The sequence below is a fragment of the Nelumbo lutea genome, chromosome 1 (genome assembly GCF_056320005.1).
Source record: "Nelumbo lutea isolate HS-2025 chromosome 1, American lotus-T2T, whole genome shotgun sequence".
Lineage (NCBI taxonomy): Eukaryota > Viridiplantae > Streptophyta > Magnoliopsida > Proteales > Nelumbonaceae > Nelumbo > Nelumbo lutea.
The window spans coordinates 116027206-116054278 of NC_142684.1; the positions used below are offsets into that span (position 1 = coordinate 116027206).

The following is a 27073-nucleotide window of genomic DNA, read 5'->3' on the forward strand; positions in this document are numbered from 1 at the left end:
CTGTCATCTCAGGTGGGCCGGAACAATTAATGGATAGCGTGATGGGATCTGTTCCTCACAAATGGGCCACATCTACCGTGCAAACTAACAAGTATGGGAGATGTTCCCAATGCATGATTGGATGTGCGTGTGAAGCACCTGTGAAGCGCCAGGTGTGAGGAGCAGATCCGGTCTCAATGGATAGCAGATCCTAGTCTTGTTGGGACATTTTTTGGGACCTGATTCGGACTCATCTGTATCGTAGTTTGTAGACTCCCAAAAATTCTTCATGTTCCGTATTGCCCTTTTTAACAATTTTAGGTGGGATTCGGTTAGGAGATCGGCTTCAGCAAAGTCTATTCGAACACTGTTTGAACAGCCTTTATAGCCTTGCATCGGGAATGTCTCCCTACTTCTATGCTTTATTTCACGGGTAGATATTCCCAATGCAAGGTTATGATGGCTGTTTGAATGGACTTTGCTCTGACTGAATCCTGTTTCTTCGGTTAGGATGAACTTAAATTTCACGTTGGAATTGGGAATGTTAATTCCATGACCACGAGTCTCAAAACTTCGAGATCGGCTTCTATCAAGGCAAAGTTGTGCCCACACTGTTCTAACAGCCATTTTCACCATTGCATTGGAAATATCTCCAAATAAAATAAAGAATACAAGCATGGAGATATTCTCAATGCAAGGCAGTAAAGGGTGCTTGAACCAGCTTTGCCCTAACTGAAGCCAAACTCCAAAACTTCGCTCTTTGGTTGACTTTTTGATACCACGCATTTCATTTTGTGCAGAATTGAGGCAATAACAGAATCCAGGTCCAAATTCTGCTCCCACAATCCAAACACAGAATCATTTCAGACATAGGGAGCTGAGATTCAAGGAGAGAAAATGCCATTTTTACATTTTTTTTTTCTTCATTCATCTTTACCATTCTGGAGAATATAACTGGAACTGCCTCAGCGCAGTAGTTCTTGGAGATGTAACTGTTACACGCTGCCTGGTGCCTGCCCAGCGTGAAACAAGTACACCCACCACACGATTTGAATCTTGAACATAGATGCTCTAAACTTCCACGATGTACTTGAGAAAATATGCATGTCGTTTTCTATTCTTGCACATTTTTGTTTTTTTCCCTTGTACAAGATATAACTTAATGAAAATGAACAACCTAGTATGATATATACAACTTATCAATGGCTTTGATTAGCCATGTCAGCTTTCAATGTGGCAAAAAGGAACCAGTATAAAGGTGAAGTTTGATGGGAAAACTCCCATTGCACGGTCCTTCGGTCCTACCACATCCTTATCATCATCGCCTCAAAAAACTTTCTATATTTTTGAGCTAATGAATGATGAACATGGTAGGATTGAAAATTTCTCATCTGATCACCACTCAATGTCTTAACAGAACTCCTTGTCTCCATATAAGAAATGGAGAAGCTAAAATGGCATAAAGCACCAGTATTTCTTTCTGAGCTTTGACATCCTACTGACTACAGTCTTTCCTTTGCCACTAGATGCTGCTGGTAGGCCACTGGATGATGATGCCCTATTTTTTGAGCTTGTTGAAAGGCCTTGGACTGTATCCTGTACAATGGGCAGATGAAGCTCATGGTTTGATGACTCACTATTGGAAAGTTGCTGGACAACGGCTGAACCTGGAACTGAAGGGTCTGAGATAAGAATTGATCCTCTTGGCAGATTACTTCTGTTGCACCCAAGAAGAGAACCTGTTGACAAAGGCTATGGATTATATCTGCATCTGAAGACTTAAAATCTCTGGTGTCTATGATATTTAACTAAAAAAAGAAAAAAATAATTAATTAATCATTACTCATTAGCTTATGAGCTCAATCACCCAATATGCATGAAGAAAGATGAGAGGGGGAGAGGGACTCTCTCACGGGGCATTCAGAATCAGTTCAACTAGGAAGAGGACTGCTTAGTCTGCAGCCTCCTGGATGGCTATTGAATGTTTATGTGAAGGTCCTTTATCCCTTGTGATCTTTTCAATGAATCATCTTTCTTATCCAAAGAAACAAAGAAAAGGAGAAAACAAAGACCAAAAGAGTTCTTGGAATGACCCATCAAATTGTGGACCACTCCCCCTGCAACTGGTCCATCTCTTTTGTTAATAGACCAAAACTACAGCTTCCAGAATAAGAAATTAACATCTCTATTGAAATCTTCAACAGTTCAAACAAATATGTGTTTATACAAAATATCAGAAAAAACATCAGCTGATCCTATATGGTCGGGATAAGACCTTGTTAAGTTGAATTGGTATCAGAAATAGCACGAGTATGGAATACTTCAGCCACCACCTAAAAATACATAGGATATACCTGAAGAGGTTGGCCTGAGAACCATCTGATCAGATCTAAGAGATGGGAAGACATTAGGCTTGAAATTAGGATTGTTCTGCTGCATGCCTTGGTTATATCCAGCCTCCCTGTAATAAAGCCAATGAATCGAAGTACTGATCTGATGACATTGTTAAGAAACTTGAATTTTCTGAACTGGAAGAAGGAGATTCAGGATCAACAAGATCTTGCAATTCCAAGAAGTCCCCTCTAGAGAAATCATATATCTCATGCGGCTCTTGAATGGGGTTGTTGGTGAAGGGATGAGAGATCCACCCCATGGATGCCCAAAGATTGCGGAATAAGGGGCGAATTTCAAAAAATTTTTTCTCTCCCTTCAACTGGGAATCACATTCCCTATTTAGAAAATCATATTTTCAAAGATCATTATTGAACCTTAAACTGAACCAGATATGAACCAAAAGGAATAGGAGAGAATTATACCTGATACGGAGAAGTAATATTTCCCAACGAAGGTGTTCACGCCCAAGGAAGGATCCAAAGACTGCTCCCACTGAAAATGGCGCAGTGCAGGATGGAGCAGAATCAGCAGTGTTCTTCCCAAAAAACTCTGTCCTTCGCAAGAATCAGTAGAATGGTACGTGAGCACAGCTTCCTTTCAATCCTTTCTCAAAGAACTGATGTCAAGATCCAATCTTGACTTCTCCCACAACTGGAGATCGAACTGGCAAACAGGGCGGCAAGAGAGTATTCGCAGGGTGCAGAATTCTCTCTTCTTGATTTCAGCACTAAAGAGGATCTGATGTATATCTCCTATGCTGCTGCCCCCTCCTTTTGTTAACTTAAAAGATCAGCTCCTAATGGGATTAGGAGCTGCTTATCCAAATCATATTTGGATCAGCCTTCTCTTCTAGTGATAAGGATGAACCCTGATCTTATCTGCAGATTAGATTAGCTTTCTCTAATCCCATTAGGAGGTTTCTAGATCTGAATCACATTTAGATCTGGACTCTTTGAGTGGATAGGATTAAGACCCTATCCTATCTGTTAATCCATCTCAGAATTCACCCCTTTAATTAACTAAATAAATAGCCCAGTTCGAAATGGGCTTTAGGCCCATTAAGCTTATGTGCTCACTTAACCTTCCTAACTGCTGCCCAGTTGGGCTTCCTTGTATGGCGCGGGACCCAAGCATTGATCTACACATCAGCCACATGGGTTCGGCCCAGCCTTTCTTACAAGGCCTAGTCGAATACACTGTTAAAGACAGTGCACCCCCTGAAACCCATCGAATGGGCTCTATGGGCCCAACACTTACCGTAAGTGGTCCCTGGGCCAAGCCACTTTGTAACACCCAGGGACTGTGGGCAGATGCAAGATTAGCCCATCAGGTATTATCCTCAATGGTCTTACACTTAACCTCTCAGCCCTTAATGATCATACACTTAACCTCTTAGCCCAAAGAACAGTGTTGCACTCTCCACTTATATGGATCCCGGGAATTAAAACATTTTACAAACATTTTAGAAACCATAATATATACTTTTATATCTCATATAAAATATACTTTGCAAAGAAAATCTCAACGGTTGAAGTCGGCTACCGGCAGTCTTGGTTTCCAACAGTGAGAGTGCATCCCCGATCATTACCTTTGTCCGACAAAGGGGCTGATCCTGTCACTATGATCACCCACTCAGATGAATTCTTGGATTGTCCCAACATACCCAGGTTTTGACCCCCACTAAGGATCTCACTGAATGGTACATCAAAGACAAACCGATCCGACACCTAGTGCAGTATCATAATCGAGTCTAGGGGTCGGGTGTAACTTTCCAGTTTTGCCCATCAATCTCCAAGGTCCAGGGCAATATTGGAAATTTGGTCCAGTTCAAAGATTCAATTAATCCTACACTGTATGTGCCTAGGGTCTCACCCTGGCAGCTAAGACAGGCCACCCCAACCGACTTGGTGGCACCACAGTGTCAGCCTTGTCAAGATAGGTCTCCCCAGACCGACCCACTGGCTATGAACATTCTAAACTAACACAAGTCTCATTAAGTGTCTAGTTTAAGGGCATTACACAGAAACATACCAACGGAACATGAATCAAATATGCACTTTTATTCATTTATAATAAACTCATAAAGTACATCATTCTGATTGAAGCTAAGGGCATACAAAACTGTCTAACAGCTCCCACTTGCACTTAGGTCCAATCAGGTACTAGCCGGAGTCCCATGCTTTCCACGTGTTTCTCAAACACTTTCTGTGATAGTGGCTTTGTCAATGGTTCTGCTACATTTTCCGCTGACGCTACCTTCTGAATCAGGACGTCCCCTCTACCAACAATCTCCCGCAGTACGTGGTACTTCCTCTCGATGTGCTTCAACTTCGAGTGGGCTTGTGGCTCCTTAGCCTGAGCAATGGCTCCATTGTTGTCACACAACAATGGGATGGGTGATGTGTTGGACGGAACTACTCCCAACTCATGAATGAACTTCTTCATCCACACGGCTTCTTTGGCAGCCTCACTTGCGGCAATGTACTCGGCCTCAGTCGTGGAGTCTGTAGTGGACCCCTGTTTGCTGCTTTTCAACAAACAGCACACGATCCTATCGTGAAAACATATCCAGATGTAGACTTTCTATCATCTGGGTCTGATTGGAAATCGGCATCTGTATAACCTTGGATCTGTAGTGAGCTATCGTCGAATAGTAGACAAAACTCTTTTGTCCTTCGAAGGTACTTAAGTATGTTTTTCACAGTAGTCCAATGCTCCTGCCCTAGGTTGGCCTGAAATCTGCTTACTACACTCACTGCCTGAGCTATGTCAGGACGAGTGCACAGCATGGCATAAATGATGCTCCCTACGGCTGAGGCATAAGGAACATCTTTCATGCCATCAATCTCCTCAGAAGTCTTGGGAGACATCTTCTTGGAGAGAGTGACTCCGTGCCTAAAAGGAACATTTCCTTTCTTGGAGTTTTCCATGCTGTATTTCTTGACTATTTTGTCAATATAAGCAGATTGAGATAATCCTATTATTCGCTTCGATCTATCTCTATAGAATCGAAGACCCAGTATATAGGAGGCTTCTCCAAGATCTTTCATGGAGAATTGCTGTGATAGCCATACTTTCACCATAGTTAACATACCTACATCATTCCCAATGAGCAGAATGTCATCTACATACAGAACCAAGAAGGTAACCTTATCTCCACTGTACTTCCTGTAGACATAGGGTTCATCCGGATTCTGCTCGAAGTCAAACGATTTGACAGCAGAGTCAAAACGGATGTTCCAACTTCTAGAAGCTTGCTTAAGTCCATATATGGATCTGTTAAGTTTACATACCATGTTTTCCTGACCTGCTGCAATGAAGCCTGCGGCTGCTACATATAGATATCTTTAGTAAGATCTCCATTCAGGAATGCTGTTTTGACATCCATTTGCCAAATCTCATAATCATGGTATGCTGCTACAGCTAGCAGGATCCTAATGGATTTAAGCATGGCCTCAGGCGAAAAGGTTTCCTCATAATCGATGCCCTCTTTCTGAGTGTACCCTTTCGCCACCAAACGAGCCTTGAAGGTCTCAACCTTACCATCAGGGCCCTTCTTCCTCTTGTAAATCCATTTTCAACCGATTGCTTTTACCTCGGAGGGCAGATCTACTAGAGTCTAGACTCCATTGGTCTCCATTGAGTCCATCTCTGCTCTCATGGCCTCCACCCACTTTTGGGAATCTATGTCCAACATAGCTTCCGTGTAAGTCACGGGATCCTCCTCACTAGTCAAGGTTTCCATCAGGTAACTATCCCGGTCATAACCATAACGGACTGGTGGCCTAGATACCCGAGTGGATCTTCTAGGTTGGTCACTACCTGGAACTTGTGGGACATCTCCCACTGCTCCTGAGCTCTCCTCATCAAGAACAACTTCCTGACGATGGGTGTTCAGGATATAGTCGGTCTCCAAGAATTGCGCATTACGACTGCAGAACACTTTCTACTCACTTGGGTCATAGAATAGGTAACCTACAGAGCCTTTTGGGTAGCCTACAAATAGGCAACGACTGGTCTTGGATTCCAACTTGTCTGCACTCATTCTTTTAACGTGTGTTGGACAACCCCAAATCTTCAAGTGTCTGCCACTTGGTTTCTTTCCGGTCCAAAGTTCATATGGAGTATTCAGAACCGATTTGGTTGGAACCCGATTCAGCACATAAATCGCAGTCTCTAATGCGTAACCCCAGAAGGATGTGGGTAACTCTGAGTGTATGAGAAGCGAACGGACCATATCCAATAAGGTCCTATTCCTCCTCTCCGAAACATCGTTAAGTTGTGGTGTAGCAGGAGGAGCTAATTGTGATACTATCCCATTGTCCTTTAAGTAGTCCCTGAATTCGTCAGTGAGATACTCACCACCTCGATCTGATCGAAGGGCTTTAATTTCTCTCCCTAACTATTTCTCGACCTCTTGTCTAAACTCTTTGAACTTTTCAAAGGATTCAGACTTGTGTCTCAATAGGTACACGTAACCGTATCGTGAAAAATCATCTGTGAAGGTGATGAAATACACGTGTTGATTTCATGTCCTAACACTCAGGGGACCACATACATCAGTATGTATTAGGTCAAGTGTGGTTGTACATCTTTCACATTTACCGTTAAATGGCCGTTTCGTCATCTTGCCTTGTAGGCAAGGCTCACAAGTGGGAAGATTTTCTACAGTTAGAAAATCCAAAGGACCATCCTTTACCAACATTGTGATTCGGTCAACACCGATGTGGCCAAGTCGGTAATGCCACAGACACGTGGGATTAACTGTATCACGGGCTCTCTTCTTGGGGATTTCAGCCGACGTAGTTTCGGTTATGTTAGTTTCTAGAGAAGGATGTAGAACATAGAGACCATTCTCCAGTTCCCCGTATGCGATGAATCTGTTGTTTCTTTTAATAGTAATTGTATTACTAAAGAAGACAAAATAACCATCTGCACACAGTTTTGAGACAGAAATCAAATTTCTCCTTAAATTTTGCACATAAAGACAGTCTTTCAGTACAATTGTTCATTCTCTAAAAATTAACTCCACGGTTCCTATGGCCGCGGTTGCAACAGTTGCAGTAGTCCCCAAGTAGAGTGTGACTTCTCCTTCACTCAGCCTTCTGCTTACCTTGAACTGCTGCAGTGAGTTACACGCATGAGTTGAAGCCCCGGAGTCAATACACCAGGACGCAGAAGCTACCAACAAATTGGTTTCTATAACACAAGTTTCAAAGTTACCTTTCTTGGATTCCAGGTAGGCAGGACAATTCCTTTTCCAGTGGCCGGTCTTCTTGCAGAAGAGGCAGGCATCCGATGCTTTGTCTTTCTTCTGCTTCTTGCTCTTAGTGGCTTTCTTCTTAGGCTTCTTTGCCTTCCTCTTTCTCTTGCCTGTCTTGCCAGATTCAACAAACATGGCTACAGGCTCATCCTTTCTAATCGGTTCTTCAGCTCTTTACAACATATTACTGAGCTCTTGCAAGCTGACATTCAGCTTGTTCATGTTGTAGTTCATGATGAACGGATTAAAGGAAGGAGGCAAAGAGCTAAGGATAGCTTCTATCTGGGTTGCAAGGTCCAGCCCGGATCCAAGAGCCTCCAGTTCGTTGATGTATCCCATCATTCGAAGACAATGGTCGTGAACTTCTTGGCCCTTGGACGTTTGAGTGGTCATGAACTGTTTCAAGACCTTTTGTCGAGTAGAACAATTTTGCTCTTCATACATTGCCCTAAGACTGTCCAATATGTCTTTGGCAAGTTCGATCTGATTGAACTGCCTCTGTATCGGGTTGTCTAAGGAGGCAATGATGTAACATCGGGCAAGGGAGTTTTTCTCCTCCCATTCTTGATAGTCTCTCATTCGGGCCTCAGAAGCCCTATCACTCGGACGCTCTGGGGCAGGATTCTTTGCCACTTTGTCCAGCTTTTCAGAAGCTAGGACCAGCATAAGGTTCCTGTACCAGTCAGCATAATTTGGGCCCTTCAACTTGTTGTCATCAAGTAGTTTTGCAAAAGATCCGTTTGACATTTTCTGATAAAAGAGCAAACATCAGTCCACAACCTAATTTGATTCATGTTCATTTCATAGATATGGATTTTAATCTACGATCCATTTCCATTTGTTCGTCTCTGAGATTTCCCTCCTTTGTCAGTGACGGAGACTACGGGTTGTCTCTGGAAATGTGGGAAATCACATAGGGTGCATGGAGCCAACTATTTCAGCTGCATAACCCCACCACCTTTCTGTGAAGGATCATATCCACTCATCATATGAGTTTTTCTTTTGGCCTCTGTCAGACAAGGTTCATAGCCATTTTCAGGTAAACCTTTCTGTCCAGTGAGTGCTTATCCATCATATTCGTGAACGCCAAGGTACCGTGAGAGAGTTCCCATTTTCTGGTGAAGCCCCTCCCACATCGGTCTATGACGCCCCTATCATCTTATGAAACACTCAGACAAGCCCAACAGCAAATGGATAGCCCATTTTCTAGTGCGTTTCCTCATTACTGAAAGACCTATCCTCATGCTAATGATGGAAGGCCTTTAGAGAGTTCATCATATGAATCTCCCTATCACATGCACTCATATTAGCTGGAGGGAACAAAATTACGCCCTAGTTTGATTTAGGTCAAACCAAAGTGGCTCCCACTGACTTTCATAAAGTCTGATTTTGGTGGGCCTTAAATCGGCTAGGGTTCCGCACGTAACCTCTCAACGAGGCGTGGGGCCCACCATAGAGGGAGGTCATCCAATGACCAAAAGGGACACCATGGCAATGATGTGCATTCAGCCATGGTGTGCGCAAGAGCCACTGTCGAATGAGCATGGGCCAAGTGCTTATGGCCCATGTACGTAGCACATCACACATCCATACATCACATGCAGGGATAAATTGATCCAATCAATTAATTATCTGTAAGGCCCGTTGGAAGCTTGTTAAAATTCCATAATATTAACCATTATTATTATCTAGGTATATGGGCTGAATTAGGGTTACCCAGTTCGGCCCATATAGCTTTATCCTTTAAAATGGGCTTTTACAGTTTTAACTATTTAAAACTGTGCCTTTACAGGCTGGGCTGAATTAACCATTTAATTAAATATCAATCCTTAGGCCCATTAGTGGGAAATTAGGGCTGACTTCAGCCTTGATTAAACCCTAGAATTGGTCCAAACAGTTTGAACCAATCTCGGTTCGAATGGGTCTAGGGTTTGATTTTTAATTAAATCCTTAATTCAAGAAAATAATCTGAAATTAAATACTGATAAAATAAAAACAAGAATCAGTCAATCAGGGCTGTTCGCACAATCCATCCTGCAAAACAGAGGTTAGATCACAGAATGCAGTTTCACAAACTGCAAATCGCAGATAGCGTTTCTCCCATCTGCAAAATCTCCTTCTCTGTGAAATCTCCTTTTCTGCGCCGCCATCTTCGATCCAAAATAAAAATAAATAGAAATCCTATTTCTATTAATAATTACATCAGATTGAATACCTATACATTGAGTCAAGAAAATAAAAAAAATATTTAGAGACCCAAAAAATAATTCAAGAACTGCAAAATCGCAGGTTCCCTACGCAAACCAAGAATTCGATCTCCTCTTGTACGAATAGCCCATAAATCAAGAAAATTATAAAGAACAATTCTAAATAATAATTAGATTTATTTAAAATTAATTTTAGATTATTTGCCCATCTGTTTTGGGAACAAATTTCCCAAAACCCATATCTGCGCAAATTGGGTAGAACGCTTTCTCCCTAATTGCGCAGGTTCAGATCTGAAACAGAATGGTTCAAGATTTGAACCATGGCTCTGATACCACTGAAGGGATGAGAGATCCATCCCATGGATGCCCAAAGATTACGGAATAAGGGGCGAATTTCAAAAAAAATTTCTCTCCCTTCAACTGGGAATCACATTCCCTATTTAGAAAATCATATTTTCAAAGATCATTCTTGAACCTTAAACTGAACCAGATCTGAACCAAAAGGAATAGGAGAGAATTATACCTGATACGGAGAAGTAATATTTCCCAACGAAGGTGTTCACGCCCAAGGAAGGATCAAAAGACTGCTCCCACTAAAGATGGCGCAGTGCAGGATGGAGCAGAATCAACAGTGTTCTTCCCCAAGAACTCTGTCCTTCTCAAGTATCAGTAGAGTGGTACGTGAGCACAGCTTCCTTTCAATCCTTTCTCAAAGAACTGATGTCAAGATCCAATCTTGACTTCTCCCACAACTGGAGATCGAACTGGCAAACAGGGCGGCAAGAACAGGGAGGCGGCAAGAGAGTATTCGCAGGGTGCAGAGTTCTCTCTTCTTGATTTTAGCATTAAAGAGGATCTGATGTATATCTCCTAGGCTGCCGCCCCCTCCTTTTGTTAACTTAAAAGATAAGCTCCTAATGGGATTAGGAGCTGCTTATCCAAATCATATTTGGATCAGCCTTCTCTTCTAGTGATAAGGATAAACCCTTATCTTATCTACAGATTAGATTAGCTTTCTCCTAATCCCATTAGGAGGTTTCTAGATCTGAATCACATTCGGATCTGGACTCTTTGAGTGGATAGGATTAAGACCCTATCTATCTGTTAATCCATCTCAGAATTCGCCCCTTTAATTAACTAAATAAATAGCCCAGTTTGAAATGGGCTTTAGGCCCATTAAGCTTATGTGCTCACTTAACCTTCCTAACTGCTGCCCAGTTGGGCTTCCTTGTATGGCGTGGGACCCAAGCATTGATCTACACATCAGCCACATGGGTTCGGCCCAGCCTTTCTTACAAGGCCTGGTCGAATACATTGTTAAAGACAGTGCACCCCCTGAAACCCATCGAATGGGCTCTATGGGCCCAACACTTACCCTAAGTGGTCCCTGGGCCAAGCCACCTTGTAACACTAGGGACTGTGGGCAGATGCAAGATTAGCCCATCAGGTATTATCCTCAATGGTCTTACACTTAACCTCTCAGCCCTTAATGATCATACACTGCCCGACAAGAGAGGACCTCTCCCTCGGCTGCAAGGAACAGTGTTGCACTCTCCACTTATATGGATCCCGGGAATTAAAACCTTTTGCAAACATTTTAGAAATCATAATATATACTTTTATATCTCATATAAAGTATACTTTGCAAAGCAAATCTCAACGGTTGAAGTTGGCTGCTGGCAGTCTTGGTTTCCAACAGTGAGAGTGCATCCCCGATCATTACCTTTGTCCGACAAAGGGGCTGATCCTGTCACTATGATCACCCACTCAGATGAATTCTCGGATTGTCCCAACATACCCAGGTTTTGACCCCCGCTAAGGATCTCACTGAATGGTACATCAAAGACAACCCGATCCGACACCTAGTGCAGTATCATAATCGAGTCTAGGGGTCGGGTGTAACTTTCCAGTTTTGCCCATCAATCTCCAAGGTCCAGGGCAATACTGGAAATCTGGTCCAGTTCAAAGATTCAATTAATCCTACACTGTATGTGCCTAGGGTCTCACCCTGGCAGCTAAGACAGGCCACCCCAACCGACTTGGTGGCACCAAAGTGTCAGCCTTGTCAGGATAGGTCTTCCCAGACCGACCCACTGGCTGTGAACATTCTAAACTAACACAAGTCTCATTAAGTGTCCAATTTAAGGGCATTACACAGAAACATACAAAGGGAACATGAATCAAATATGCACTTTTATTCATTTATAATAAACTCATAAAGTACATCATTCTGATTGAAGCTAAGGGCATACAAAATTGTCTAACAGTTGGGCCTGTGTTCTGGAAAATGTCTCTCAGATATTGCCAATAGCCCATTCTCATCAACCCTGCTTGTCACCTGCACATGCATCAACAGAATGAACTATATAAATAGAGAGAAGACATAAATAAAGTAACCATTTGTTTTAAACCATACATATGTTGTAAGCAGTACACATGCTGAAGGAAACCATGAGGAAAATTGCAGCAAAAAGTAAAAGCAAAACTAAATAATATATATATATATATATATATATAAACCTCAATCACCAAAATGTGTGATTTGTTAAGACAACATACTGAAAACAGATTTATGTAGTCCAAATTGTAGAACTCACCTACCTAAGAATTGTCTACAATTGCAGGATTTTGCCCATCATAATTGTTTTGCTCCATGTTTAGCATGGATGACAGCATTGAATAAGTATTGTCTCCACTGGAATCATTTAAACTAGCTTGGCTCTGCTGAACTTCATGTTTTGGATTGTGACCGCTATTGAGGAAGACTCTACATAATGAAGTGAAATCCTGAAAATTGTACAGCCAAATGGACAATTGACTGGGAGATTGGGCTGAGATTTTAAATAAAGTAAAATGTCAGTTGAGAAGCTTATATATTTTCTATTTCCAAGAAATACCTGTGCGTTGTTGTTTCCTTTCTGATTTATCTTGTATTGATGCATCATCCAATTGGTTTTATTTCCATTAGGAGCTTGGCCTGTGTAGAATTCCAGAATAGTTTTACAAGCAGTGGTATGAGAATTACTAAGTATCCTATGATCCACTCATGTAGCCTTCCAATATCCAATTCCTGTAGCTGCAGGGTCCTCCGAACTGAAGAAATACCAAACATGTTCTGCACCTAACATATATCTCATAAGATGTCTTCAAATATGGCCAAGGAGGCTCTGCCATGTTATTGTAGCAATCAAGAGAGAATAATAAGTATAACTAACTGCCCTCAGTTGTCAGTGTTATGTGGACTCTCCTAGATGGATATAGTGTCTGTGTCACACACACATAGGATTCTAGCATTGCATATTCTTTAAGGACATTTGTTGTGGATGCATTCGTGGGAAGATTTACTGCCACCGGCAGCAGCAGTGAGGGGAGCCCACACAACAGCTTATCTTGCCACGTTAGCTCTTCTTGCCAGCTCGCCAATAGTTTACTTATTCCAGTTTTGTTCTTACTAATCTAGTCTTGTTCTTACTTATCTATTAGAGATAGGAACTGAGTTCTGTTAGAAGTCTGTTAGAAGTAGGAGTTTTGTTCTTACTTATCTAGTTCTGTTCTTATCTATTAGAGATAAGAACTGAGTTCTGTTAGAAGTCTGTTAGAAGTAGGAGTTTGATTTAAAGTTGGATTGTCCTAGCTTAGTCGAATGGAGTAAGGAGTCTCCTCTTGTAATCTCCTATTTAAGGAGCTGTGATTTGGGAATAAAGTATTTAGTTTCCAGTCAAGAGAAGAGTGAGGAGAGTTTGGGTGGTCTCTTGGACAAATCACCCATTCGGTTTTCCACAATAGGGTCTGCACACAAGGGAAGGCACAAGGGGAAGCAAGAGGTTCTCCTCGTGGACCGACCCGTGACGAGATCCTACATGCGGGCCCATAACATCCTGGTATCAGCCATCATGGGGGAATAGGAGCCGCTATCTTCCAGGGTCCACGAACTGGAACATAGGCTCACAAAAACCAGCATGGAGGTTCGTGAAATCAAGGATGATGTCCGGGAGCTGCGACGCCTGCTGGAAGCATTCCTCTCCAACAAGGACAGAAGTTCTGAGGGAACCACCACCACAAACAGTCACCGTCCAGACTAGGCAGAGATGTCCTGTGAACAGTAGATCGCTGCCCCGACAACCACAGTTATTCCCAAGTATAGCCGGCTGGAATTCCCATCTTACAATGGCACCGGAGACCCATTAGGATGGTTGTATCACTGCGAACAGTTCTTCCGTAATCAGCGCACTGATGACAAAGATAAGGTCAGTCTGGCTGCCTTCCACCTATCAGAAGAGGCGCAGCTCTGGTTCTACCGACTGGAGCAAGAAGATCCCAGGCTTAGTTGGGGACAATTTAAATCATATTGTCGACTCAGGTTCGGACCACCGTTGACAAGCAACCTGCCAGGCGAGTTAATCAACCTCAAGCAAATTGGAACCATGGCAGAATACAAACGCCAGTTCCAAACCCTTCTCGCCAGAGCAACCTCGGTTCACGCAGATCAGCAAGTCGATATGTTCACCGTGGGGCTAGCAGAACCCCTAAGAGTGGACGTGGAGATGCAACACCCTCCCAACCTGGTCACAGCCATGAAACTAGAATGCGCCTTCGAACGCAAACTACAACTCAGCCACGAAACCTTCAGTATGGGGCAGCCTCCATCAGCATGGGCATCCTCGGAACCACTCGGAATGGCTCCATATCCAACAGCCAGCCAAGAACGGAAGCCACAGACGAGCACCAATTCCAGATTAGCATCCAGTGTGTGGAGCAATGTCGTTACACCCCCTATTAAGGACTTGTCCAGGGCTGAAATGGTAGAATGCAGGGCGAGGGGGCAATGTTTTAATTGTGATGAACTCTACTCAGCAGGGCACAAGTGCAAGAGACTTTTCTGCCTCCTGGTGAAACAAGAGGAAGATGAGGATGAACCCCCTTCATTGGAACCCGATCCAGGAGGGCAAAGTCATTCCACCTATCTGGGATTCCTTTGACGGTGTTTCCTGACACCCATCCTGAATTCGAGCTTGAGGACAAGCTCGTAGTCCAAGAGGGGAGTAATGTTGTGGATGCATTCGTGGAAAGAATTACTGCCGCCGGTAGCAGCAGTGAGGGGAGCCCACACATCAACTTATCTTGCCACGTTAGCTCTTCTTGCCAGCTCGCCATTACTTATTCCAGTTTTGTTCTTACTTATCTAGTTCTGTTCTTACTTATCTATTAGAGATAGGAACTGAGTTCTATTAGAAGTCTGTTAGAAGTAGGAGTTCTGTTCTTACTTATCTATTAGAGATAAGAACTGAGTTCTATTAGAAGTATATTAGAAGTAGGAGTTATTTTTAAAGTTGGATTGTCCTAGCTTAGTTGAATGGAGTAAGGAGTCTCCTCTTGTAATCTCCTATTTAAGGAGCTGTGATTTGGGAATAAAGTATTCAGTTTCCGGTCAAGAGAAGAGTGAGGAGAGTTCGGGTGGTCTCTTGGACAAATCACCCATTTGGTTTTCCACAATAGGGTTTGCACGCAAGGGAAGGCACAAGGGGAAGCAAGAGGTTCTCCCCGTGGACCGACCCATGATAAGATCCTACGCGCGGGCCCATAACAACATTTACATGCAACATTTTCTGTATGAACAGCTATTGTACATTATGAATACAAGATTTTCATATTGAATTAGTTAAAGATAAACTTTTAGACCTTTTTACTAGGGATACAATGTTAAAATTCAAAATATAGATTGATTTAGTAGAAAAATACTTTGCTATAGACATGTCCATAAGTCTTTTTTTTTGGTCTTGCCTGGTTGGGTTCCTGGACACCCACTGGGCCCAATTGTGTGTACATGCAACACTGCCTCTTGCTAGGAACTAAAAATAAATCAATGTGCAATAAAAACTAAAATAGTTGGTGACACGCCCCTCATTTCAGTATAAAAAGTAACAGGTATAACTCACCTCAACTCAACCACCTCATCCCTATCTAAGTGGGTTTGGCATTAGGAATCCTTCTTGCCCATTCAAATCAATTTAAGGTTATATCTAAATTAAAAAAAAAAAGCTTACAAGTAGAACTTACAATTTGCCTTTTTCTTCATAAGAGTTCTTGTAATAGTCTTTTTTTTTTCTTCTTTTGATAAGTAGGATAAAAGATGTGGATAAATAATTATAAACAATTTTTTTTTATATTTAACTAATGCACACGTAAGTTGGGTTTCTGAAGAACAACTATGGTAGGAGCAGTTGATTGTAATCTTTTTTCAATTGATAAAATAATGAAATAGGATTCATCTGACATTTTTCTGTGCATGCCATATATAAGTATATGACTCTTTGAAAAAAAAATTATAAGTAGCAAATGCATGTATTTGATTCAATTTCAAAGTAACATAAGAATGAAGATAATTATAGATAATACACAATGAAGAATGATAAAATCAACTTAAAAACGCAAGGTGCCAACCAGCTGGTTGGTAAGGTCTCCTGCTGGTCATAACAGAGACTTGGGATTGAATCCCACCTGCACCTGGGTTGGGGGATGGTGCAACACTGTTCCTTGCAACCGAGGGAGAGGTCCTCCCTTGTCGGGCAGTGTATGATCATTATGGGCTGAGAGGTTAAGTGTAAGACCATTGAGGATAATACCTGATGGGCTAATCTTGCATCTGCCCATAGTCCCTGGGTGTTACAAGGTGGTTTGGCCAAGAGACCACTTAGGGTAAGTGTTGGGCCCATAGAGACCATGAGATGGTTTTCAGGGGGTGCACTATCCATAACAGTGTATTTGTCCAGGCCTTGTAACAAAGTCTGGGCCGAACCCGTGTGGCTGATGTGTAGATCAATGATTGGGTCCCATGCCATACAAGGAAGCCCAACTGGGCAGTAGTTTGGAAGGCTAAGTGAATACATAACCTTAAATGAGCCTTAAGCCCATTTCAAACTGGGCTAATTTGATTAGTCACTTAAAGGGGCAAATTCTGAGATGGATCAACTGATAGGATTGGGCCCAGACCCTATCCACTTAGAGAGTCCAAGATCTAAATAAGATTTAGATCTGGAAGCCTCCTAATTAGATTAGGAGATGGCTGATCTAATCTGCAGATAAGATAAGGGTTATCCCTTATCACTTAAAGGGACTTCTAATCTAGATATGATTTGGGTTAGCAACTCCTAATGGGATTAGGAGCTGATCCCTTTGAGATTATAAAAGGAGGAGGGGGCAGCAGCCTTTAGGCATGCAAACTACACACTCCTGTCTTCAGAGTTGAAATCACAAGAAGAGAGAATTCTGCAACCTGCAAATACTCTCTTGCCGCCTCCTTCCTACAACTGCCGCCTCCAGCAGGTCGATCTCCAATTCTTGGGAGAAATCAAGATTTGATCTTGATACCAATCTTTTGGAGAAAAGATTGGTTGGAGTTGTATTCACAAGCCATCTAGTTGGTTCTTGCGAATGGTCAAGTTATTTTGGAAGAACACTGCTGATTCTGCTCCACCCTACACTGCACCATCTTCAGTGGGAGCAGATTTTGGATTCTTCCTTGGGCGTGAACACCTCCATTGGGAGATACTATTTCTCCGTATCAGGTATAATCCCTCCCTACTCCTTTTGATTCAGATCTGGTTCAGTTTATGGTTCAAGAATGATAATTGAAAATATGATTTTCTAAATAAGGAATTCGATTCCCAGTTGAAGGGAGAGAAAATTTTTTGAAATTTGCCCCCTTATTCCGCAATCTTTGGGCATCCATGTGATGGATATCCTATCCCTTCAGTGGTATCAAAGCCATGGTTCAAATCTTGAACCATTCTGTTTCAGATCTGAACCTGCGCAAATGGCCAGAAGGCGTTCTACCCAATTTGCGCAGATATGGGTTTTGGGAAATTTGTTCCCAAAATTGATGGGCAAATAATCTGAAATTAATTTTATATAAATCTGATTATTGTTTAGAATAGTTCTTTATGATTTTCTTGATTTATGGGCTGTTCATACAAGAGGAGATCGAATTCTTGGTTTGCGCAGGGAGAACTGCAAGATTTGTAGTTTCTTGATTTATTACTTTTGGTCTGTAAATAATTTTTTTTTTAATTTTTTAGACTCAATGTATAGGCATTCGATCTGATGTAATTAATAATAGAAATAGGATTTCTATTTATTTTATTCTTGGGTTGAAGATGGCGGGGCAGAAAGGGAGATTTCGCAGAGAAGGAGATTTCGCAGATAGGACATTCGCTATCTACGGTTTGCAGTTTATGAAACTGCAAATCTATGATCTAACCTCTGTTTTGCAGGATGGATTGTGCGAACAACCCTGTTTAACTGATTCTTGATTTTCTTTTATTAGTTATTTAATTTCATATTATTTTCTTGAACTAAAGATTTAATTAAAGATCAAACCCTAGACCCATTCGAACCAAGATTGGTTCAAACTGTTTGGACCAAATCTAGGGTTTAATCAAGGCTGAAAGTCAGCCCTAATTTTCCCACTAATGGGCCTGAGGATTGATATTTAATTAAATGGTTAATTCGGCCCAACCTGTAAAGGCCCAGTTTTAAATAGTTAAAACTGCCAAAAGCCCACCTCAAAGGATAAAGCTATATGGGCCGAACTGGGTAACCCTAATTCAGCCCATATACCTAGATAATATTAATGGTTAATATTATGGATTTAAAACGGGCTTCTAATGGGTCTTACAGATAATTAATTGATTGGATCAATTTGTCCTTGCATGAGATGTATGGATGTGTGATGTGCTACGTACATGGGCCATAAGTGCTTGGCCCATGCTCATTCGAACGTGGCTCTTGCGCACACCATGGCTGAATGCACATCATTGCCATGGTGCCCCTTTTGGTCATTGGATGACCTCCCTCTATGGTGGGCCCCACGCCTCATTGAGAGGTTACGTGCGAAACCCTAGCCGATTTAAGGCCCACCGAAATCTGACATTATGAAAGTCAGTGGGAGCCACTTTGGTTTGATCTAAATCAAACTAGGGCGTAATTAACTGTTCCCTCTAGCTAATATGAGTGCATGTGATAGGGAGTTTCATATGATGAACTCTCTAAAGGCCTTCCATCATTAGCATGAGGATGAGTCCTTCAGTAATGGGGAAACACACCAGAAAATGGGCTATCCATTTGCTGTTGGGCTTGTCTAAGTGTTTCATAAGATGATAGGGGCATCATAGACCGATGTGGGAGGGGCTTCACCAGAAAATGGGAACTCTCTCACGGTACCTTGGCGTTCACGAATATGATGGGTAAGCACTCACTGGACAGAAAGGTTTACCTGAAAATGGCTATGAACCTTGTCTGACAGAGGCCAAAGGGAAAACTCATATGATGAGTGGATGTGATCTTTCACAGAAAGGTGGTGGGGTTATGCAGCTGAAACAGTTGGCTCCATGCACCCTATGTGATTTCCCACATTTCCAGAGACAACCCATAGTCTCCGTCACTGAGAAAGGAGGGAAATCTCAGAGATGAATAAATGGAAATGAATCGTAGATTAAAATCCATATCTATGAAATGAACATGAATCAAATTAGGTTGTGGACTGATGTTTGCTCTTTTATCAGAAAATGGCAAACGGATCATTTGCAAAGCTTCTTGACGACAACAAGCTTAAGGGCCCAAACTATGCCGACTGGTACAGGAACCTTATGTTGGTCTTAACCTCTGAAAAGTTGGATAAGGTAGCCAAGAATCCTGCCCTGGATAGTCCGGGAGATAGGGTTTCTGAGGCCCGTAGAAGATAATACCAAGAATGGGAGGAGAAAAACTCCCTTGCCCGCTGCTATATCATTGCCTCCTTGGATAATCCAATTTAGAGGTAGTTCGATCAGATCGAAATTGCCAAGGACGTATTGGATAGTCTCAAGACAATGTACGAAGAGCATAATTGTTCTACTCGACAGAAGGTCTTGAATCAGTTCATGACCACGAAGATGTCCAAGAGCCAACAAGTTCATGACCATTGTCTCCGGATGATGGGTTATATCAACGAACTGGAGGCTCTTGGATCCGGGCTAGATCTGGTAACACAGATCAATGCTATTCTCAACTCTCTACCTCCATCCTTTAATCCATTCATCATGAACTACAACATGAACAAGCTGAACGTCAACTTGCAGAGGGCCGAATAATTGATTAAAAAGGATGAGCCCATTGCCATGCTTGTTGAACTTAGCAAATTGGGCAAGAAAATAAAGGCAAAGAGAAAGCCCCATAAGAAGGATACCAAACCTAAGAAACAGAAGAAAAGACAAAGCATCGGATGCCTGTCACTTCTGCAAGAAGACCGGCCACTAGAAAAGGAACTGTCTTGCCTACCTGGAATCCAAGCAAGGTAATTTCGAAACTTGTGTTATAGAAACCAATTTATTGGTAGCTTCTACATCCTCGTGTATTGACTACGGGGCTACAACTCATGCGTGTAACTCACTGCAGGGGTTCAAAGTAAGCAAAAGGCTGAGTGAAGGAGAAGTCACACTCTACTTGGGGACTACTGCAATTGTTGCAGCCGCGGCCATAGGAACCATGGAGTTAATTTTTAGAGAAGGAATAATTGTACTGAAAGATTGTCTTTATATACAAAATTTAAGGAGAAATTTGATTTCTGTCTCAAAACTGTGTGCAGATAGTTATTCTGTCTTCTTTAGTAATACGATTACTATTAAAAGAAATAACAGATTCATCGCATACGGGGAACTAGAGAACAGTCTCTATGTTCTACATCCTTCTCTAGAAACTAACATAACCGAAACCAACACGTGTATTTCATCACCTTCACAGATGATTTGTCACGATATGGTTACATGTACCTAATGAGACACAAGTCTGAATCCTTTGAAAAGTTCAAAGAGTTTAGACAAGAGGTCGAGAAATAGTTAGGGAGAGAAATTAAAGCCCTTCGATCAGATCGAGGTGGCGAGTATTTCTCTGACGAATTCAAGGACTACTTAAAGGACAATGGGATAGTATCACAATTAGCTCCTCCTACTACACCACAACTTAACGGTATTTCAGAGAGGAGGAATAGGACCTTATTGGATATGGTCCGGTCATTTCTCATACACTCAGAGTTACACACATCCTTTTGGGGTTACGCATTAGAGACTGCAATTTACGTGTTGAATCGGGTTCCAACTAAATCGGTTCCGAACACTCTATATGAACTTTGGACTGAAAAGAAACCAAGTTTCAAACACTTGAAGATTTGGGATTGTCCAGCACACGTTAAAAGAACGAGTGCGGACAAGTTGGAATCCAAGACCAGTCGTTGCCTATTTGTAGGCTACCCAAAAGGCTCTGTAGGTTACCTATTCTATGACCCAAGTGAGCAGAAAGTGTTCTGTAGTCGAAATGCACAATTCTAAGAAACCGATTTCATCCTGGACACTCATCGTCAGGAAGTTGTTCTTGATGAGGAGAGCTCAGGAGTAGTGGGAGATGTCCCACAAGTTCCACGTAGTAACCAACCTAGAAGATCCACTCGTGTATCCAAGCCACCAGTCCGTTATGGTTATGACCAGGATAGTTACCTGGTGGAAACCTTGACTAATGAGGAGGATCCTGTGACTTACGCGAAACCTATGTTGGACATAGATTCTCAGAAGTGGGTGGAGGCCATGAGAGCAGAGATGGACTCAATGGAGACCAATAGAGTCTGGACTCTAGTAGATCCACCCTCCGGGGTAAAAGCAATCGATTGCAAATGGATTTACAAGAGGAAGAAGGGCCCCAATGGTAGGGTTGAGACCTTCAAAGCTCGTCTGGTGGCGAAAGGGTACACTCAGAAAGAGGGCATCGATTTTGAGGAAACCTTTTCACCTGTGGCCATGCTTAAATCCATTATGATCTTGCTAGCTGTAGCAACATACCATGATTATGAGATTTGGCAGATGGATGTCAAAACTGCATTCCTGAATGGAGATCTTACTGAAGATATCTATATGCAGTAGTCGCAAAGCTTCATTGCTACAGGTCAGGAAAACATGGTATGTAAACTTAATAGATCCATTTATGGACTTAAGCAAGCTTCTAGAAGTAGGAACATCCGTTTTGACTCTATTGTCAAATCGTTTGACTTCGAGCAGAATTCGGATGAACCCTATGTCTACAGGAAGTACAGTGGAGATAAGGTTACCTTCTTGGTTCTGTATGTAGATGACATTCTGCTCATTGGGAATGATGTAGGAATGTTGACTATGGTGAAAGTATGGCTTTTACAGCAATTTTCCATGAAAGATCTTGGAGAAGCCTCCTATATACTTGGTCTTCGACTTTATAGAGATAGATCGAAGCGGATAATAGGATTATCCCAATCTGCCTACATTGACAAAATAGTCAAAAGATATAGCATGGAAAACTCCAAGAAAAGAAATGTTCCTTTCAGGCATGGAGTCACTCTCTCCAAGAAGATGTCTCCCAAGACTTCTGAGGAGATTGATGGCATGAAAGACGTTCCCTATGCCTCTGCCGTAGGGAGCATCATGTATGTCATGCTGTGCACTCGTCCTAACATTGCTCAGGCAGTGAGTGTAGTAAGCAGATTTCAGGCCAACCCAGGGCAGGAGCACTGGATTGCTGTGAAAAACATACTTAAGTACCTTCGAAGGACAAAAGAGTTTTCTCGTATTCGATGGCAACTCACTACAAATCAAAGGGTATACAGATGCCGATTTCCAGTCGGATCCAGATGATAGAAAGTCTACATCTGGATATGTTTTCACGATAGGATCGTGTGCTGTTTGCTGGAAAAGCAGCAAACAGGGGTCCACTGCAGACTCCACGATCGAGGCCGAGTACATTGCCACAAGTGAGGCTACCAAAGAAGCTGTGCGGATGAAGAAGTTCGTTCATGAGTTGGGAGTAGTTCTGTCCAACACATCACCCATCCCATTGTTGTGTGACAACAATGGAGCTATTGCTCAGGCTAAGGAGCCACGAGCCCACTCGAAGTCGAAGCACATTGAGAGGAAGTACCATGTAGTAAGGGAGATTGTTGGTAGAGGACGCCCTGATTCAGAAGGTAGCGTCAGCGAAAAATGTAGCAGACCCATTGATAAAGCCACTGCCATAGAAAGTGTTTGAGAAACACGTGGAAAGCATGGGACTCCGGCTAGTACCTGATTGGACCTAAGTGCAAGTGAGAGCTGTTAGACAGTTTTGTATGCCCTTAGCTTCAATCAAGATGATGTACTTTTTGAGTTTATTGTAAATGAATAAAAGTGCATATTTGATTAATGTTCCCTTGGTATGTTTCTGTATAATATCCTTAAACTAGACACTTAATGAGACTCATATTAGTTTAGAATGTTCACAGCCAGTGGGTCGGTCTGGGGAGACCTATCCTGACAAGGCTGACATTGTGGTGCCACCAAGTCAGTTGGGGTGGCCTGTCTCAGCTGCCAGGGTGAGACCCTAGGCACATACAGTGTAGGATTAATTGAATTTTTGAACTGGACCAGATTTCTAGTATTGCCCTGGACCTTGGAGATTGATGGGAAAAACTGGAAAGTTACACCCGACCCCTAGACTCGATTATGATACTGCACTAGGTGTTGGATTGGGTTGTCTTTGATATACCAATCAGTGAGATCCTTAGTGGGGGTCAAAACCTGGGTATGTTGAGACAGTCTGAGAATTCATCTGAGTAGGTGATCATAGTGACAGGATCAGCCCCTTTGTCGGACAAAGGTAATGATCAGGGATGCACTCTCACTGATGGAAACCAAGGCTGCCAGCAGCCGATTTCAATCGTTGAGATTTGTTTTGCAAAATATATTTTATATGAGATATAAAAGTATATATATATATATATATTATGGTTTCTAAAATGTTTGCAAGAAGGTTTTAATTCCTGGGATCCATAGAAGAGAGAGTGCAACACTGTTCTTTGCAGCCGAGGGAGAGGTCCTCCCTTGTCGGGCAGTGTATGATCATTATGGGCTGAGAGGTTAAGTGTAAAACCATTGAGGATAATACCTGATGGGATAATCTTGCATTTGCCCACAGTCCCTGGGTGTTACAAGGTGGCTTGGCCCAGGGACCACTTAGGGTAAGTGTTGGGTCCATAGAGACCATGAGATGGTTTTCAGGGGGTGCACTGTCCATAACAGTGTATTCGGCTAGGCCTTGTAACAAAGGTTGGGCCGAACTCATGTAGCGGATGTGTAGATCAATGTTTGGGTCCCACACCATACATGGAAGCCCAACTGGGTAGTAGTTTGGAAGATTAAGTGAATACATAACCTTAAATGTGTAGATCAATGTTTAAGTGATTAGTCACTTAAAGGGGCGAATTTTAAGATGGATCAGCTGATAGGATTGGGCCCAGACCCTATCCACTTTGAGAGTCTCTAGAAGCCTACTAATTAGATTAGGAGATGGCTGATCTAATCTGCAGATAAGATAAGGGTTATCCCTTATCACTTAAAGGGACTTTTAATCCAGATATGATTTGGGTTAGCAACTCCTAATGGGATTAGGAGCTGATCCCTTTGAGATTATAAAAGGAGGAGGGGGTGGCAGCCTTTAGACATGCAAACTACACACTCCTGTCTTCAGAGCTGAAATCACAAGAAGAGAGAATTTTGCACCCTGCAAATACTCTCTTGCCGCCTCCTTCCTGCAGCCGCCGCTTTCAACAGTTCGATCTCCAGTTCTTGAGAGAAATCAAGATTTGATTTTGATACCAATCTTTTGGAGAAAAGATTGGTTGGAGTTGTATTCACAAGCCATCCAGTTGATTTTTGCGAAGGGTGAAGTTCTTTTGGAAGAACACTGCTGATTCTGCTCCACCCTGCACTGCGCCATTTTAAGTGGGAGCAGATTTTGGATCATTCCTTAGGCGTGAACACCTCCATTGGGAGATACCAATTATCCGTATCAGGTATAATCTCTCCTACTCCTTTTGGTTTAGATTTGGTTCAGTTTATGGTTCAAGAATGATCCTTAAAAATATGATTTTCTAAATAGGGAATTCGATTCCTAGTTGAAATGAGAGAAAAAATTTTCAAATTTGCCCCCATATTCCACAATCTTTGGGCGTCCATGTGATGGATATCCTATCCCTTCAGGACTACCCCCCGTTGTGTAACCTTTTAAAAGATATCAAAAAAATAAACAAATAAAATCAACTTAAAAAATATTGAAGTGAATAATGTAAATAATGATGGACTGATTGATTAGAACAACCAATTGGCTTTATGCTCTAGTTACAGGGTTTACTGATTTCTCAAGGAAAGATCCAAAATATTGAAAAGGATGATAGCAGAGAAAAAGGATTATGGTCCTTAGTCACTGCAAAATAGAAAAAATATTACAGAATCTCAACAAAAGAAGCATATCAAGTTTCTATACTATACTCCTGAATTCAAATCTCACTAGCAACCCAGGCACCCATAATCACTGGAAAGTGAGTAGATATGTGGAGAAGGGGATGCTGAAACACCAACTGTCAACAAAAGCATGCTTCTAATGCTTCTTACTATCCATGGATTATATGCTTTTCCAACCAACAAAAGAGGAATTCAAAGTGAAAATTAAATCATGCAAAAAGTAAGTATAAATTAAAGAACGAAATGCTAATAACAATGAATACTGTAGGGGACAAATAATGCCAACAAATCTAAACCAGGACCACCCAAAAGTTCAAATGGATACTCTGAAGTCCTGCTAAGGAAACAAACTTATACTTACCATGTAAGTTCCAGGGTAAAATATTGTAAGGGTTGACTTCCGTAATCACGTTGGCTGCGAGAGGAGCCCCATTAACCATTCGTTCCAAGAATACCAGAAGTTCCTCATCAGTCCAGTGAAAGCCGATCTCAGCATGCTGAGGGACAGGCGCCGAAGGACACATTGTGAAGCAAGTCTAGAAGAACAACTTAGGCCCTAGAACCTGTATTAGGCTGGTTGAAAGCAGGAGTGCATCAATACCAGAAGTACATATAAGAAACTAAAGTACTCAAGCATCGTATTGAAGTTTTACAACAAATTAGTCAAGAAATTAAAGTGGGAATAACCTGAAAAAAACGTGAAATAAACACACCAAGGAAGAGAGAGACTTAAAATGAGAACGGGCACCTGTTAATGCCCTAAAGAAGAGAACAACAGATTCATGTAGCAGTCAAAAAAAGTTAACACCAGCACTCTTGCCTATTTCGTTCTTAATACACGTTATCTTTTCTCCAAAAAACAAAAAAACCAGGACTCTTGTTTCTTTTACTGATAAAGTGCAGGGTGATTTGATTTAAGAGATCAATAGGCAACAAAGATTAAATTGGAGACAGTGTAAACAAGTAGACTCAATTTCGACATTATCCACATTGTTAAATTGGCCGTTCTTTTGGTGGGAATTCTGAACATATGAATTAGTTCTTGTTGCTCCATAAATGAAGATGAATAGAATACAGATCAATTCAGATTTTGTATCAAATATTTTCACCAAGATAAGAATATAACTCAATTTACCATTATTAGAAGCCATAAAGATAGAAGTATCACAGCAATCACAGAAATCAAATCCTGGAGAATTACTCGAAAGAAAAATAACTGGTTACGTATATACTGAATGGAGAATCTCAAAACAGGGATCTCGAAATCGGAAACAAGGAAAAGTTTACAGGCACCTGTTGTCCTGAGATGTACGGATTTGTTCAGCATGGAGAAAGATTTTGTATAAACACAAACAAGACCCTACAATCAATCGGGATTTCTAGGCAGAAACACAAGCTACCCCCACTTCAAATTTCAGAGCCAACGAACTTTGAATTGTAACAAAATTGTTGAAACGCTAAGATGTGGAAGTTACAGATAGATCAAAATTACTCCACAGACCCATACTTCTCGGATATGATTCGAAAAGGAATCACTTCACCAGTTGAAACGTCAAGTTCTCAGTAACAACATAATACTTGGGAACTCATAATTCAAATCCTATGTAAATCCAATAAAGAGTTCAATCGGATGTTGGAAAGGAACGGCGAGAACTACAGAAAATTCGAAAAAAGAGAGAGACAAAGAACAAGATGAATCAATAAGAAGAACAGAAGAGAGAGGAGTCCAAACCTCTGAACTGAACTAGAGAATGTGAGGATACTTGAATTTGCTGTGTCTCTGATTCAAAGATTTGTGTTTCGGTTTCAGTCCAATTCAAGACTGGCTGTCTGGCTAGTGGCTAGTGGCTAGTGGCTACTGAAATGAAACGAGGCTCTGATCAAACCGCCCAACGAGATAGTTC

General features: G+C 41.8%; 1 pseudogene across 1 annotated transcript; it reads right to left on the reverse strand.

The window, feature by feature from the left end:
* Window positions 1–1428: 1428 nt before the first annotated feature.
* LOC148876969 (NAC domain-containing protein JA2L-like) lies at window positions 1429–27073 on the reverse strand (annotated as a pseudogene). The gene is made up of 7 exons (XR_016106882.1): window positions 26902–27073; window positions 25531–25742; window positions 12741–12964; window positions 12448–12630; window positions 12116–12181; window positions 2437–2608; window positions 1429–1718 (listed from the first exon to the last, which is right to left on the reverse strand). The product of XR_016106882.1 is annotated as an NAC domain-containing protein JA2L-like (transcript).